Raw genomic sequence first — 17,940 nt, 5'->3', positions numbered from 1 at the left:
CAGGGGTATGACATCTAAAAATACGTCCGATTGAACACGTACCATTTGTCTACTTACTCTACATAAATTACACTTCAGTAAAAAATTATGGCTGGCAGCTGTGGGGCTGGGGGCGGGGTGGAGAGATTGAGCACAAAAGAAAAAAGAGGAGGAACTCATGCACTGGACAACACTGTGGAGGCTGCAGCAGGGAGGGGAGTTGGTGGAGACAGAAGAAGGGGTGGGGGCTCAATGGGGATGGAAAAAAAAACCCTTTTTTAAATATTGGCCTGAACTTCTTTTTTGAACACAACGTTTTGTTTTGCAGCTCTGTCCACGCTGATGCACCTAGGCCTAGTTCATTTTTTTAATAGTACCTATTTAAAGAAAGGATGATTTATGCTCTGATGGAGTTTGGCTTGGCTGGCGGGTGTGTTGGCCGAACACTAACTGCTGCAACAAATAAGCTCTCATGTTTCTGCGGCTTACCACAAAAGAAGTTGATTGCTCAATCACTGAACAGTCCAGTGGGAGTCTTCTCATTCCCCTCAGTCCGGTGATTAAAGGGCCCAGGCTCCTTCCAGCTTGTGGCTTACTCCTTCCTTCCCAGGAACTTCCGCCTCCAACTGGAAGACAAGAAGAGAGAAAGAATGTAATTGGGGGATTTTCTAGGTTTCTAGCTGGTGGCATGCATGTTTTATTTAGGCCTCTTCTGATTGTTCCAGTGTGCAGAAGCTTCTTAAGCGAGGAGCTAGGGAGATGTCTCATGACTCCCAGAATATGTGCACATTTTCCGGCCCCCTGACTCCTCTCCTGCACACAGGTAGCATGCTAGGCTGCTTAAAAGTACATACAGCCTCTGCCATCAGTGTCTGGGCCTGAGTTTGAGTAAATCATCTCATAATCCCATGTCTTAGCCTCCCTGCCTGGAAAATGGAGTGTGTAATAATGTTGCTTCACAGAGTTCTTGGGAAAACTTTTTTAAATGAGTGAAGTATTTAGGATAATACCTGATACATTATACACATTTAATAAATGTTAGCTCTGTTACATACTCCTTGTTATAATCAGCCATGCCAGAATGTCTATTGCACCTCCGACATGTCCTAGCAGGGGTGTCCGAACTTTTGGTGTCTCTGGACCACACTGGAAGAAGAAGAGTTGTCTTGGGCCACACATTAAATCCACAAACAGTAATACAAACTGATGGGCAAAAATAAAGTTTTAAGTAAATTTATGTTTTTGTGTTGGGCCGCATTCACAGCTATCTTGGGCTGTATGCAGCCCATGGGCTGTGGGTTGGACACCCCTGTTAGGCTTGTACAGGAGCAAGGTGGAGTTCATTCCCCACGGTCAGCTTCATGGGCATACAATCTGTGCAGCTGCATGGGGCCCCCTGCTCAGAAGGGCTCAGGGCACCAGGCCTGGCACCTCGTGTAATGCTCTGTTTTCACTGTCTTGCGATTTTCAGTGATTCTATCTTTGAACTTGTGTTTTGTGAGTGACATCTGATGGGACAATGGAGCATGTGTGAGAGCAGAGGAGGTGCACTAATGTCCACATGTCCACGGCTGGGCTTCACTGCTCCGTTTGCATAGAGCATTCTTGATGAGCACAGAATTCCAATGGCCCTAGGATATGTGAGAGCTCAGCAAAACTCAAACTGAGTCCCAGGTAAGCATGCTGCATGCTTTCCATTCCAACCAGAATTTGCTCTGGATGCAAAAGAAGCCAACAACCAAGGAACTCTATCATGTCCTCTCTTACTTGTGTTACTTCCCTGTACTAAATAACCATTTACTCTGAAAGTGATGACATTGAAGGAAAAGGGTGATCCATAGTTGCCTTTCTTTTCAGTTCTTCCTTACTCGTCAGCACAGTAAGTCAAAGACAGAGTGTTGGTAGAATGAGCACATAACATGAAGTAAAATAAAAACAATTGCATTACTTTTGTGCTGATTCCACAGCTCTGATAAGACCAAAACATATATGCATGTACAAACTACAAAATACATATGCATATACTAGCTACAAAACATGAATTGTGTAAATTCGTTGCTTTTGCATAGGAGTTAAATGCTCTTCCATTTACATTACAAACTAGCATTGTATGATGCAAAGATGAACAGTAAAATTGATGCTAATAATTTTAAACTGACAAGAACAGATACTACACTTGATCTTAGCCAAAAGGCCAAGAAGCGATGATGCTAATAATTTTAAATGTTTATTTTCTTTACTTAGAATGATATTAAATAGCAAGTAAAAAGATACAATGATGATTCCAAAGAGAAAACACGGAAGAAAAGAGATAGCTTTATACTGTGTGTCTTTAGTGGCACTTTTGTCCTGCTGTTTTGAATAAAGAGCCCCACATTTTCATTTTGCACTGGGCCTTGCAAATAAGATAGCCAGCTATGTCTTTTCCTCTCTCTGCCTTTCCCCAAAAGTTCCACCCACCCATCTTTTGTAGGAAGTCTTACCTGAACCCCCCTCCCCACTCCTTCTTCATGGGCTATCATGGTCTCCAAGTCAGCAATCACCTAATGATTTATGTTCATATATTTCTCATTACACCTTCACTCTTAGATTAATTTTGAACATGCCATCTCTCCTAACTGTCTATCTTCCCTGAAGAACGGGAACAGACTTGACATTCTCATCTGTCTGGCCAAGGCCCAGAATCACGGGGCCCTCAGAGACAAAATAAATTTGGGGAACTAATGGGCAGAAAGAATCAGAACCTGCAGGGCAGGGGTATTTGGCTGCATAGCTAGCTCGAGAAGTGCTCGTTGAGTGAATTTATGGTCCCAGTCCCTGGAAGGGTCATTCCTTTGGTCCCAGCACTCTCTGGTAAAACATGGTCTGTTCTTGGACTGTTTCAAGTGCTACCTAGTTCTGTGAAACCTTCCCGACTCTTACCCTCACCTCACACCCACATTTTTAATTTCCTGACCTCAGGCTCCCTAACGCATATGAATTATTACTGACACTGAGAAAATTCTTAGTTGAATTTTGCCTCTCTTACTAGACTCTGGTGACATGAGGTCACAGCATCACGGGGACCAGGGTGAGGCAAATGAGGCACTTGCCTTGGATATAAAATTTAAGGGGATGTCCAAGAACCTCAGTCACCAAGAGAAGTTATGTTTTCATGCACTCTTTTTAAAATCAAAATTAATGTGACAGTTATCCTTGATAAACACTATATCAACATTTTAAATAAAGACAGGTTCAGACCCTGTACTGGCGCTATTGTCCACATTCACTTCAGTCTAATCCCAGCCCTGCTGGGTCCTCTGTTTTACTCATCTTCTAACCCCAGTTCTCATTGAATGAATGAATATATGAATGAATTGCTTCCTTGAACCATTTCATCAGCTGGAAATTTACAGATCACGGCAATGAAGTTGGATGGCTATGGTGGAATGGGCGCGTGGGTCGTGAGAACAGCGTGGTTATGCCTTCTGAGATCAGCCAGATTGGGACTGCCTTCAGTCAGCTCCCCATTGATTTTCCTTTATTGTCCTCCCTAGTGTGAAATCAGAAGGAAAAAAAAATGCTTCTTCTGTTGGTAACCATTCTTTACCATCACAAAGCCTCTAAGACTGGCCTTAGGGCCAGCTCGAATGGAATCATAGTAGTTCATATTGTTTCAATAACGTTGCTTTAAAATTGACTTGTCCTCCTCGTCGTTACAAACATTATTACAATGGTAGTCTCATGCATTGTTTGAGCAATGCCACATTATTTATTTAATGTTTTAATTTACTCTGTGCTTCAGAAGTTTCCAGGCAAAATGAGATCAGAAAGGCAAAGCCATTTGAACAAAGGGAGGCAACAGTATTTGTTACACTTCATTCTCTGTACAGTGTTTCCTATTAAAGAAGGAATTTAGCTCCGAGTTACACTAAGAGAAAAAACAATTAAAAGCTCCAGCAGTCTTTAAGGCCTATCATCCACCTTTTTAAACGAAGATTGACATCACCCCTATCCCAGCCCCCACCTCCCCCCCCCACACACACACTACCACCACCACCATCTCTACCACCTGCCCTTGTTACAAAGTTATTTGCCCACTCCCCTCCTCCCCTCCGCCCCTGCCTTGAGCTTGCTGTCAACTGTTCTGACCTATCGGAGCCAGGCTTTTTCCTCAGTGGCCAACTTTTTCTCTCACAGTTAGCCACCAGGGGGCCCACTACTTGGAACAAATGGTGAGACTCCACAGCTTTCCTCCAAACAGCCAAAACAAGCTGGGATGCCTTTGGCGCAAAGCTAGGGAACTTCCCTGCAAAGAACAACTCACCAGCTACAAACCTGCAAGTCCTACGGTGCAGCCTTTACGAGTAAAGAATAAAACACGGATATATATCGCCAAAGACCGAGGGGAAATAGGATCCGTGTCGTCTCAAGAGAGCGGCCCCTCGCTCTCGCCCGGGAGCCTTGGGGTCTTCGACTCTCTGGGAGCGCGCTGAAACTGAATCAGACGCCTGGAACAGTTCTAATTTCCTGACCGTTGTGGTTGTTCATGTTATCTGCAGAGGTGGTGGCTTCTCGCCCCTTTCCGTGGTGGCGTGCTCACCAGAAACTGGAATAAAACACTCGCCACTGGCTGGCAACCCAGAAAACTCTCCCATAAATGGTCTATACCTTGTTGGGCAGCTGAAGATACGCACAAATCGCCTTCAGTCTCTCACATTGTCATGCAAGTGAACGTGTATATTGACTAATGTAGTCGGAATTATTTTAGTATTATCTACAAAAAAATAATTGTACCCTGTCGTCAAAATAGTTTTGCTGCAACTATGGCTGCTTAATGACTACACTTTAGCTTGAGGGGGTTCTCAGCATTTTTAGAAGCATTCTTCTACCGCAGAACCCAGCTCCCTGCTGCTTACCTCCCGATCTTAATCTTCGGCCTTCAGGATTTATGGGTGCACGGAGTGGGGGGGGGGGTGAGGGGAGCGGTGCATGGGGTGGAGAAGCACTTTAGAAATACATATTTGCCTAGGTAGAACTTTTCAAAAGTATAGATTATTTTTGTCTTACGGTTTTATTTGTACACATCCATGGCGAAGACAAATTAATAGGGCGGCCCTTCTTGAACCTGTGGAGTGCCCCAACCCCTTTGCACACCTCTTCCAGAATGCATGATGGTATGAAGAGGTGTCTCCCTCAAGGGCAAACCAGGCGTTTTCCAAATTTCCATTCCCGGGGGTTGGTGATGGTGAGAGAACGCCAGGCGCCGCAGTGGGTGGGAGGCCCCGGGAGGAGCCAGTACCCTGTGTCAGCCCGACAGGAGCCACAAGTGGTTTGGAGATAAAGGGAGGAGCCGGCGAAAATAAAGCCTATACTTCTGGAACTCACCTCCTCCCCGCACTCCTGCCACTCGTCCCCCATTCCTTCCACTTTGCCTACTAGGGGAATGGGGCCCAAACCCGAACCTCTGTGCTCACACAGCCGGGTGGGTGGACGCGCGGCCACCAAAAATCACCGCACCCCGGGTGGAAGGCACCGCGACTTGGAGGGGGGAAATCGGCAGGTGTCGAGGCAGCTAGCCGGGGTGGTGGGTGTGTAGGGAACCGGGAAGGGGTACGCGATCCCGGAGTGGCCGACACATCAGCCAGCCAGCCAAGTGCCGGGCGGGAGCTAGGAAGGGGGCGTCGGGTGCCCGCCAGGCGACCCGGGCGGCGGTGGCGGCGGGACGCGAAGCCGGGAGGCCATTTCCTAGCTGCGCCCCTGGCGGAGCCGGGTTTGCTTGCTCTTGGCTGTCACCGCCGCGCGAGTCGACCGACCGCCGGGAGGGCTGGAGGGGAAACCAGGTCACCGGTTCGCAGACGCGTAGCGGAGCGTGCGCCCCGGGCTCGGACGAGCAGCGCCCGGGGAGCTGGCCTGGGCGGGCCGGGCGCACTGGGGGCCGGGAGAGGCGGGGACTCCGGTGCCCGGGCCACGCTCGCTTCCTACGCCTATAAAAGTGGAGTGGCAGAGGCGGGCCGGCGCGGCCCTGCCCGCGGCCGCCTCTCTTCGCCCAAGGAGTTGACATTTCGCAGGACTCGCGCGACGTCCCGTCGTCGGCGCTCCCCGGGACCCCGCCGCCGGGAGGAGGGGGCGGAGGAGGGTGGAGACTGCGGGGCTTGGCCAAGGAAGGCGCACATCCTCGGGCGGGCGGCCGTGACGCGGCGGGGATTAACTTTGCATGAATAATGTGAGTGCGCTTGGAAAGGAGACCTTCTACTACCCCGGCTCGGGCAAGCGCGCCCGCCGGCTGCCTTCCCCGGGCAGGGGCGCCCAACCCGACCGGCTCCAGGGCACTGGTAATTTGGCGAGAGGACCGCGTGGAGGCAGGGGCGAGGGTGGGAGTGTCGGGGAGGCGGGAGGAGGGGGCGACAGTTTCAAATGTCCAGAAGGGTGGGCAGGATGGTGACGGAGGTGTCGCGGGAAAGTGAAGGGTTGCGGGCGGCAAGCTGAGCGCGCAGGCAGGCGGACGGGCGTGGGTGAGTGGGTGGGGGTGCCAGCCAGCCGCCCTGTTACCGCGGGGTTTCTGCGCCCCAGGTTTGAGAGGAGGGGCCCTCCGGTGCTGGGGCGCCGCGCGGCGTGGGCAGTGGCGGAGCAGGGTGGCCGGGGGCCGCTCCAATCGCAGCGGCTGCGTTCCTCAAACCCCAACCAGGCTGTTGACAGGCTCCTTGTGAAATGGAGTTTGGCATCCTCAGCGCCGAACCGAGTGGAAGTTTCCATGATGAGGAAGTTCTGTGACACGGGGATTCGGAAAAGGTTGGCAGGCACAGGGGTGCGGTTTAAAGGGACTGTGGGTCCCCATCCCCCTGTTTGCTCCTGCCCCGGAACTGCCGGGTTTGGAAAGGAGGATAATCCTGAATATTGGCGTGCGCTGGTGCCGGTGCCTGGCGACTCCGCTTCTCCCCGCCTCCTGTGGGGGTCGGTGGCGATTTCGCGAGCCTCCCGAGTGGCACTTCTTCGCCTTGGTTCTCTTGACGCAGCATCTTCGTCTCGGTGGCCTGAAGTTGGTTCTGACACCGAGAGCAGTGCCAGCTGTGCGCTCCCCCACCCCCGCGCCACCCCTCGGAGGGACTAATTTGGGGGAGTTTTTTACTCCTCGTGGATTTTCTCCTTCCTAGTGTTGTTGTCACTTCAGAGGAGCATTTCCCAATGACCACTGTAGGATTCTTGTTAGTGCTAAGTCTTAATTAAGCCTTCTGATTTGTTGGGGAGAGGGAGCATGGGATGAGTTTTTATTTATTAATGTATTCATTTTAAAGGTGTAATTTCCCCCAAATTATGGGAAATTTCAAAGTGAGTCAAAAGAATTCACCTGAGCAGACAAGTTCAGAGTCTGCGTCCTCCCCTCTCCACACAGAGTTAGAATTTGTGAATATTCAAATACTACCCCCAGTCAGTAAATGAATTTGAACCAAAGTGTTCCTCTTAGCATGCTACTGGTCTCACACGCTAGTGATATTGTTTGAAAGACCTGTTTTTGAAGTTCAAAGCCATAAAGCATTCCTCGGACAGGGTATTAATATCAGAGCACAGCAATTTTTATAATGATAGATGCATTGGGTAATGTAGACCTCTCAGGCAATATCTGTACATTATTTTGCCTTATTTTAGTTCAGTATGCTTATTTACATTATAACAATATATAGCATGCGTTGAATTGCAAAGTAAACATCGTACTTTAGTCAAAATATTCCATGATTCATTCTGAATACTCGCTGTGACTGCTCCCTCATTCACGTCTGTTTACTTCTCTTATTCTGTAACAAGTCAGAGACTAGGAAACATTTTTTAAGGTGTTTTGGTGAAAAGTATTTTTGAGCAATGGATGTTTTTAAGAGTTTTCGTGCCACTTGGCCAAGTGTTCTAATTGACTCTCATAGAAATTCAATAGTAAGGGATTTATTTAGGGTATTGTGTGGGAAGGCATTGGTGAACAGCCATTTATTATTTGGGGTTGTTAAACAGACACTATCAGAATTTTGTTTTAATGAACTTCAAAGTTTTGTTATATATTGGAAGGGAGGGCAGACTCTCTGGGAGTGAGTACAATTTGCTTTTGTTTTCCAGTGAGTGAAAGTCAATGATACTGAATATAGACACAGAACTATGTTTTATGGAGCAATTCCTGTTGGTATTACATTCAACAGCATAGTTTTACTGACGTTGGAATATTGTTTTTATAGAGTAACTGACTTTAAAGAGTAATAAACATTCCATTTCTCCCCTAAAGATTCTTTGTGGTAAATTCTGCTACAGAGATGAATTGAGACAATTTCCTTTTAATCTACATTTTTGAGAAAAGGTGATTTCTTAAAATTTCCTTAAGGAAGTTGTGGGTTCCTTTCCTTTTCTGGGGTTTTTGCAGTTGTTTGAAACACAGGGTGCGTGGAGCTACACATGGGGTCGCACATTTCTTTTTTTAGTAAGCTCATCTTTTTGATGGAAATCAGAGTGAAGGTGATTGGTTTCTTCAGCTCCTTTTTGTCCTTCTTCTGTGAGATTATGTGTTACCTTCTTCAAAAGCCTTTCCCTGACCCCTTGAGCAAAGGCGGTACCTCTTTCCTTCTGAGACATTGGTTTTTTGTTTCCTTTCCCCCCCACCCCCTTCCTTGGTCTTATTTGCAATCTGAATTGTTCATTTCAATTGGTACTTACAGATTACCTGTCTCCTGTGCCTAGAATATAGAGTCCTTGAGAAAAAGTGTCTTGACTACTTCATTCACTCTCGATGCTCCAGCATCTTGAACTGTGTTTGGCACACAGTAGGTGCTAAATCAATCTTTTTTGAGTAAAGGAATGGTTGTGCCCAAACACTGTGTTCCTCCAAATACCTGACTAAGCATCCTAAATGAGTACCAGCTGGGTTTGCCAAGATCTGTGCCAGTATATGTGTGTGCCATGTACATACGGGTCAGTGCTGGTTTCTCTCTCTCTCTCTCTCTCTCTCTCTCTCTCTCTCTCTCTCTCTCTCTCTCTCTCTTTCTCTTGGTGAGAGCTAGCCTCATTCTGTGTAGTGACAAAGCAGTTATTTCTGTGAGTTTTCCCTGGGGGCATTTGCCTTGAGTCCATGAAATTCCTCAGCAGCAGCTTGTCTTACCTGATTCCCTGAAGACTTTGACCTTCAACACCCTGGGTTTCAGCAGAATTTTTATGAGTTCCAGAGGTATTGTCAGCGCTAAGAGTGAAATTCCAGGAAACAGACATCACCGGGGGACAGCAGTGCCTCCTCTCACTCAGGGGGTTCTACAGGTTCTCTAGCTGCTCTACTACGAAAGTGCTGGTTGGAGAAGGGCAGATGGACTGTCAGGGTCCCACACAAGATAGAAAGAGCCCTTGCACATAGATTAGGAGTATTCTGGTGGTTACCCTGCATTATAAATTAAGTCAGGCAGCCTCTCCCTTTGCCCCCTTTTTCCACTTCCATAAACAGATTTTGAACCAGATGACTATGGGAAATACCGCATTCTCTGAGTTTTCAAGTGATGGAGCTGTGATACCCAAGGGGTTATCTTCAAAGTAGCTAGTCATGGAAAGTCTTTTGACAAATGAGTAAAAGGAAGTTACAATGGATGATTACGGGAATTTGTTTTTGTTTATAACATATCAACTTTCAGAACTGTGTCTGAGTAAATGCATAGTAAAAATCCCACACAACCATGAGACTGGTAAAAATGGTAGCGGACAAAAGATAAACTGAAATCCTAAATGTGTATTGCATTTGAGTGTTTAATTTAGCTCTGAGCTTCTCAGTAGCCAGGTTAATAGGAAAAAGGGGAACTGGAGTATGCATTAAAGTTACAAGGATAGATCAGATAACACTGGCTGTGTGCTAACTATGGTACCTGACAGCTAGCATATACGCCTATGAAATAACAAATCATACAATGGCCAGTACTTGAACTTGAGTTCTCCAGGAAATGAAGATAAGTTCTCTATATGATCATGTCTTTCACCAACCCTAGCAGGGGGGAAAAAATGCAAAAGGCTTAATGAGAAAAGTAAGCCAGTGGGAGTTTACCTTCAGAGCCTAAGCTATCCGTGATCTAGCAGTAGAGATTCTGGTGATTGTCCCCAAGACAAAAATAGAGCTCCGAAAACCTAGAGGAATGAATGGCTGACATGTTCTTTAGGCTGACTCGCTCAAATATCCAGTGTCACGGCCAAGCTTTTCACTAAAGCAATCTGAGAGCACAGGACAGCCAGGTACTTGAAAATGACACTCCGACCATGAACCTCTCCGAACAGGTGGTCTCGATGCTTTGTGCTTTCGTCTGTCTAGCTTTTATCCCCCAGTCTGGCCGTTGGTTTGTACTGTCCATTTCTGTCTCCCCCCATGAACTGTGATGAGGGGCTATGGGTTTATTCATGCTTGACTGCCAGCACCTAGCAGAGGGTTTCACACATGAGCACAGAGAAAGGCTTGTTGAAAGAATGAATCAAGGGTGAGAAGAGGTGGTGCTTCTCGTTCTCCTCTGATGTTGGTAACAAGCGTCGCCTTCTCACTTGATTTTGCCCCCAGTGAATGTTTGCGGCCAGGATCGCATCATATCACAGCTGAGTATTTTGCTTGAAGGGCTTAGTCTAGTGTCTGAACTCGTTGAGTAAGGGGTGGCAAGTTAACTCCTTGCTTTATTTAAAGTCATGTTGAGTACTTGATTTGATTCCTTACTCAGTCTACATAAATCTGTATAGATACTATGTGCCTGGCCTTGCTAGTCATTTCGTAGCTCAGCATGCAGCCCAGGGACCTTTGAAACAATATGCATATATTCTGAAATGTCTGTACCCATCGGGGTCTCTTATGTGGCACCCTAGATGAAAAAGTTATTTTAATCTGAGGAAGGGATTGTAGTTTCTGTAGCCCATGTGTGTTAGTACAAGTTGCAGTGGGATTCACCCAGAATTCTCCTGCTATCCATGTGCTATGCGATTGAATATGTCTAGGCCCGCGAGTCTCTGATGAAGGATGCTCATTTCCACTTTGTTCCCTAACTTATTAGTCAAATGACATTTAAGTAAGTTGGGGGAGGTGGAAATACCCAAATCACTGAGTCACAAGGAATGCATTTCCATATCCTCCTCTCAGGCACCTGGCCAGCGGACAGCTAGGATGATGGTCCATGTTCAGTACTGACGTCGTTTCGTCCCTACTGTCCTAATTTCAAGGGACCGTGGAGACTTCACGGACTGGCAGTTCTTGTCCAGTACTATTTTTATTAAGCGAGAAGCTGAGCTCTATTGTGAACTTAGGTATCTTTTCCAAATGTCAAGTCAGGAGAGCCTGGAATTAGAACCCAGGGACCTTGACTCTCTGTCCCAGGAAGCGTATTATAGCCTTTACATTCTGACAGTCAGACACACATATACGTATACACATACAAGGGCACATATACATCATATAATACATGAACATTGTAATATCTAGTGTGTATGTAACAAAAGTGTTTATTATAACATACATATGTGTGTACACACTGAGAGTGGACTATAGATAGGGCACATATAGTAATTAGGAAAGGATTGATCTGAACTGTTATTTCTTCAACTTCCTAATCCCAACAGAGAGCCTTCAAGGATTATGGTTCTTCTTCTGCGATCAAAAATTTAGGGATTTAGACCTGGCTGGTGTGGCTCAGTGGATTGAGTGCTGGCCTGCAAACCAGGGGCTCACTGATTCAATTCCCAATCAGGGCACATGCCTGGGTTGCAGGCCGGGTCCCCAGTCCCAGGCGCTCAAGAAGCAACCACACAGTGATGTTTCTCTCCCTCTCTTTCTCCCTCCCTTCCCCTCTCTGAGAATGAATAGATAACATCATTTTTAAAATTTAGGGATTTATTCAGAAAGGCATGAGTGATAAGCTGATTAAAGGAAAAGCTAGGACAAAGGAACGCACATTGACAGCAGGTATGTCTTCTTAACTTGGGAAATATGCTGTGTGACTCCTCTGGTGGCTCAGGAGTGTTTGCGGTGAGGAGAGTGAAGAAGACAGTCATGGTTTTAGGGGCACTATGTACGACCGTGACATTCAGGGACCCACTGAGGGTTCTGACTCCTGTGATGCGTGTTGCTCTCCAGTTCTCAGGAGGGTTCAGATGTTACCCTTCTTTTTGTTTCTCTCAGATGACTCTGTTTCCCTAGATTTCAACAATGGTGGCACAGAATGGGTGCTCAAAATAATTATTGACAGCAGTCCTGACATTGCCGGGTACTCTTCCATAGCATAAATGTCTCACCTACTCGCATGTCCTTACATGCAGAAGCTGCCTCTGTGACAAGTGTGTGCCATGTTCTCACACAGGGAGAAAGGTGCTGCTTGTTTCTGGCTTTAGCCGTGGTTCCCAGGCCCAACTTCCAAATCACAGGGAGAATTCCATAGTCACACTGGTGTCCCCAGCCACTAACCTTGTCATCACTTTTAGTCCACCATAATCCTGAATATTTTCACAAATCCTCATATTATTTTACTTTTCATTTGTTTTCCTATTTACTTAGGTTACCCTTTGGCCAATTATGTTTGGGAAATCCTGAGTTTAACAACTTAGTGCGAGATTGTTCGGAGCCTACTTTTATACTAGAGTGCATCATGAATACCCAAGAGGGAAAGTAGGTAGCAAAACATTTGTCTGTGTGTGTGTGTGCGCACGCATATGTGTCTGTCTCTATGTGTGTCTGTAAATCTTCAAATGGCTAACGTTCAAAGGGCAAGAGGTTGTGAGGAATAATCCCTAGTGTTACACTTTAAAAAACCAGTCTTGGAGTATCCTGCGACAATCTACAGAATTGACTCAGTGTGGGACAGTGTTTCTTAACCTCTGAAATATTGGCATCTGGGGCCAGATAATTCTTTGCAGTGGAGGGCTGTCCTGTGTGGTGTAGGATGTTTGGTATCCTCACTGGCCTCTCCCCAGCAGATACCAGTATCTGCCCCACACTCCAGTTGCAATGATCCAAAGTGTTCCCAGATACTGCCCAGCGTCTTGTAGGAAGCAAATTCACCCCCATTGAAAACCGCTGGTGTGGAGTTAAGAACCAGGGCTGTGCAGGGCTGTCGAATGGATAGATTCATATTCTGGCTCCACCTGGCTTTTTTGTATGTGCTCAGTTTCATCTATAATATGTAAAAAGTAAATGAAATCATGTAGCACATGACCCAGAGTTATGTATTCCTAAATATTAGCCATTTGTACTGGAGGTAGAATTACTACTTAAACAGGCGATTACAATACTGATAAATTCTATGATGAAATAAGGACAGAGTACAGTGAGATCGCATAGTTGGGAACGGGGAGAGTGCTAGGCAGTGAGAACATCATCTACAAATGTGCAAAGTGGGGTGAAAGTACGAAGTGTCTGGGGAATTGCAGGGCCCCAAGAATTGCAAGGAGCCCAGTCATCTGACTGTCATGAAAAGGACACTAAATGAAGCTGTTGGGCCTGGTAGGAGTCACATGGAGAAGACTTTCCTGACCACAGGAAAGAACATGGACTTTGTCCTAATAGCATGAAGACACCGAGAGTTCAGAAAATCAGGTTTTTATTTTAGAAGATTTCTTTGGAATAGATCTTGAGTGGAAGAGAGAGTGGAAATGATGAGCCCCGTTAGAGACTCTTAGAATAATCCCTTGAGAGATGACGGTTGCCGGAACAAGGCAGTTCTATGTTGCTGTGAAGTCTTTGGGAACAGATTTGACTTCTTCCAAAATATAGAAAAATTTTTCTAATTTAATTCTAATAATGAATATTCTTAGCAAGCTAGATCTGCAATTAGGGAGATTTCAAGTTTAATTGGAAAGAAGATTACATAATTGATTCTCTTTAAAATGTTTCTCAAATGAAGCTTAAAGACCATCTCACAGCCTATTTGTAGCTGAATATTACTCGGCTACTGCGTACACATGCCTGCAGCGCATGTGCCGACAGAAATAGACTTCTACATGACCGCACTGCGTTAGCCTTGTGGTGCTGAGATTCACCATTCACTATTACGTGCTGCTTTTCCTGCTGGTAGGAATGTTGTTTCTTTCGTGACCAAAATTAGGGATGTTGGAGAATAGGAGTAAATGACTGAGTGAGAGTGATATTATGTAAATACCGCCTAATTAAGAATAAAAATATTTTGAACAAGTCTCTTGACTTATCTGAGCTTTGATTTCCTTAGTGATAAAAATGGCAGGAGTAGATCAATTAGATAATCTCAAAGTAATCGTTAGCCCATGGCAGGCAAACATTGTCTTCAATGGGTCATGCAATAAATAGTTTTAGCTCTTCAGGATATGCAGTCTCTGTTGAGGCTACTCAACGTTTTGTTGTAGTATGAAAGCAGCCATAGAGAATGTGTAAACAGACAAGCATGGCTGTGTACCAGTAAAAATTTATTTACAAAAACAGATTGTGGGTTGTAGTTTGCTAACTCCTGGGGCCCAAGAGGAGGCCCATAGAAATGTAACATGAACCACATATGCATATAATTTAAAATTTTCTAGTAGCCACATTATAAATAAGTACAAAGCAACCAGTGGGTTTCATTTCAATAAAATATTTTATCCCACCCAATATATTCAAAATGTTATTAATATGTAATCAATAGAAAAGTATTAATGAGATTTTATTTTTTATTAAATCTTAAGTATCTGGTATGTATTTTATGTTTGCAGCACATCTTAACTTCAACTAGTCACATTTTAAGTGTTCAACAGCCATTTGTAGCTAGTAGGTACTGGTAATTGTGGCAAACCAACTTTAGCCTTAAAAATCTATAGTTTTATCAAATCCATGCAAAAATAACTTATATGCATTATTTCAAGTGATTGAGAGACTTTCCTTTTCTTGCCACATATACTGGCTAGAAAATCACTATACTTTGAAACAAAAATACACAGTAGCTCAAAAACTAGAAGTTTAATTTTTACTCATGTGAAGTTGAAAATTGATGTTTCTCATTGATTGGTAGCTATGCTCCATAGCAGTTCATGGGGATGTCCATATATTTGGTCTTGGGCTCCTCCATCTTTATCTCATGGCTTCCAAGGTCATGTGTTCATTGCATCAGACCACTGACAGCAATGAGAATGGAGAAGTTCATCAGTTTCCTAACCACGTTGGCTTGGAAGTAACACAAGGTCATTTTGCTTAAATGCCACGGGTGAGAAGGAATCACACACCCCCAGCAAAATGAAGCAGGGTGAGAAAGATAGTCCCTACTGAGCAGTTGCTTTCTGGTGTTGACTCTATACTACAGAACGGGGAGCAAGAATTGTTTGGGGAACTGTCTGAGCCACACTGTACAACTCTGTTTTTTAATTCTTACGTGGATCTCATCACATCACTGTCTTCTTGTTTTAGAAGACATGGGCAAGGGATGGAAACATCTTTATAGCAGTGAGGTAACCCAGTACTATTTTTTGGTACAGTACCACCCTCCTATCTGACCTAATTCTGTTTCCTCACTCCCTCCCACTGGTATGGGCCTGTCTTCATTCTTTCCAGCCCTGGTTTTTCCTTTTAGTCTTTGACCATCGTGTTGATTCCCTTGGTAGATCAACGTTGGTCCTAATGTGTACGTAGTATTGGGAGCTTGTGATCAATCCTGCTATTACTGGCACATCATTAATGTGCAGATTTATTTTGAAGGGAAATAAAATTTAAAGTAGAGTTATTAAAGAGCAGAGGCCAGAGCTGATTCTTGGTGTATTGACAAAGACATTTTGAAGCCATTTTCCTGGAATCATTTTACAGTGCTTTAGACTGTTTAAATAAATGACGCATTGCATAATATCTTGACTAAAAATACCATTTTTTTAAATATTTATCCCATTTATCATTGCTTACTACAATGGGAACCCTTTTTTTTAAGTCAAAAAGGATGCTTTTGTTTTCTTCCCTTCCCAAATTATCAATGTGCTTTATCAAATATTTAACCAGGTCTGTAGAAGTACCTCTCATGAAGGAAATTTAAGAGGGGCATGAATAATAAAAGTGAGGTAAGTGAAAAGAACAAAGAAACTTTTTCCTTCTAACTATGCATATTTTATCTTTTTGAAAACCTTACCATTTAATTATTATTAAAATGTCTTATTCTAAGAAGTAAGGAAATGCAAAAGGCACATGCCTTTTGGATTACCAAGAAGTAAGACTAACCAATGAAAAGAAGTATCATTCTGAGGATACATTAAAAAATAAAGAAATAAATGTATGCCTTTATATTATCCTAGGTAGGACTGTCTTCAACTCCACAAGTCTAATTTCATAAAATATTTAGCAGTTTTTTGAAAATTAAAATTTGAAATATCAAGAAGTTAATCCTGACAAACCCCTCTCAGATACAGAATTTAGCTAATTCTTGATATTCCATAATAGGGGAGAAAAAATTCTCTAATAATCCCCAACTTATTAGTGACTCATCACTAGGTTATCTGGGGCTCAGGGTAACCCACAGTATAGGTGTCAATAAAGTCCTATTTTAAAGACCAGTCACAGAGCAGGGATTGGCCAACTGTGTTATAGGGAGAGTAGAAGCTGGGGATTTGGGCCCTGGATTGAATGAGAGCTGGGACGTTTGGGAGAGACCTCAGTGGGTAGGGGTGGGTGGTAGACATCCACACAGGAGTTGAGTCAGATGCCTGGCTTTGCCACCTGCTACCTGTGCTCTCCCAGGCACCCCCTCTGTGCAATGGAAAGAATATTGGTACCTCACAGCATTGTGCAGACGATTAAAAGCGATGATGTTTATTAACTGCTGAGCATGTATAGTACCTGGTAAGTGTTCAATACATGGAAAACTATTTTGTTGTCATTTTATTTTTACCAAGGCTGCAGAATTGATTGTGTTAACTAAGCCTGCATCCTGGAGGTAAGAGGCATTATTGTCTAAAAGGCAGGAAATCAAAGAGCAGGACCAGAGGTCAATCTCCCAATCTCCTTGAGCTCACAAAGTTTTGTGTCATTACTTTATTTAGTTTTGAATTGTTATTACGTGTATATTGGCAACAACCTCCTGTTTATAGATGACCTAGCATTTTTCAGCCTCAGGAGATATATTCCAAGGTCAATCCTAAAAGTCAGTGAACCCTCAGGGTTTGTGGAAAATGAGCATAATCGATGCTCGGTTACCAGCCCAGGATTCTGGCCTCTTGAATGCAAATTTGGCTCTCACTTATATTGAATGTGGGGCTTAAGCTGACCACCTTACTTATTTTTTTTATTTTTTATTTCATCTTTTAATTTTGTTATCCTCACCTATGGACATGCTTATTGAGAGGGGAAGGGAGGGAGAGAGAGAGGGAGAGAAACACAGATCGGTTGCCCCTTGTTTGCGCCCTAACTGGGACCAAACCTGCAACCCAGGCATGTGCTCTGATTGGGAATTGAACCCATGACCTTTCCATCTGCAGGACAATGCTCCAACCAACTGAGCCACATCAGCTGGGTCTTACATCTTTTTTTAATAGCAGCTACTCCCCTCCCTTGTTCTGATGCTCTTCTACCATTCATATTCAAACTTCTATCCTTCAAAGTTCAATAAATATTTTCCCTTGCTTCTGTTTCATCCCAGATTCACAATATCCTTCATTCATGGAGCTCCAGAAATTCTACTGTAATTAATTAGGATTGAGATCCAAATTTTCTCTGCTTCTGCTCAGCTGAAACATGCCCCATCGATGACAGTTTCCCTTACCCCCTTGTCCCAAGTTGCATGGTTAGTCACTTACTATATATATTCTTCACCGTTCACTGTCCAGGCCTCGTATTTGTCAATGACTTGGATTTTTTTTTTTTTTTGGCTAGATTTGAAGTTCCAAGAGGGCAGGGGCTGTGTGTTAAAACAAGTTTAGTGGAGTCTAGAAGCACAGGCCCAGCAGTAGGTGCTGAGTAATCCTTTCCTGCTGTTTTTATATAATTAGGGTGAATCTAATTTTAAAATGAACAACCGTGTGCCGTGTGTCCTC

At 44.4% G+C, this 17,940-nt stretch overlaps 1 protein-coding gene and 1 pseudogene across 11 annotated transcripts in view; one reads left to right on the top strand and one right to left on the bottom strand.

Annotated features, from left to right (window-relative positions):
- Nucleotides 1-2,045: 2,045 nt before the first annotated feature.
- LOC112310006 (U2 spliceosomal RNA) lies at nt 2,046-2,185 on the bottom strand (annotated as a pseudogene).
- A 3,768-nt stretch (nt 2,186-5,953) lies between these two features.
- Nucleotides 5,954-17,940, top strand: part of THRB (thyroid hormone receptor beta) — a 330,035-nt gene continuing 318,048 nt past the window's right edge. For 7 of the 11 annotated variants that reach the window (XM_024565713.4, XM_024565711.4, XM_053930446.2 and 4 more), the window contains exon 1: nt 5,954-6,184. The gene's annotated coding sequence lies outside the window, so the exon portion shown is untranslated. Of the gene's footprint in view, nt 6,294-17,940 lie in introns of all 11 variants that reach the window. The other 4 variants (XM_045200162.3, XM_045200160.3, XM_053930445.2 and 1 more) reach the window with 1 other exon arrangement.

This window comes from Desmodus rotundus, chromosome 8 (assembly GCF_022682495.2).
Source record: "Desmodus rotundus isolate HL8 chromosome 8, HLdesRot8A.1, whole genome shotgun sequence".
Taxonomy (NCBI): domain Eukaryota; kingdom Metazoa; phylum Chordata; class Mammalia; order Chiroptera; family Phyllostomidae; genus Desmodus; species Desmodus rotundus.
This window is presented reverse-complemented; position numbering and strand designations above follow the sequence as displayed.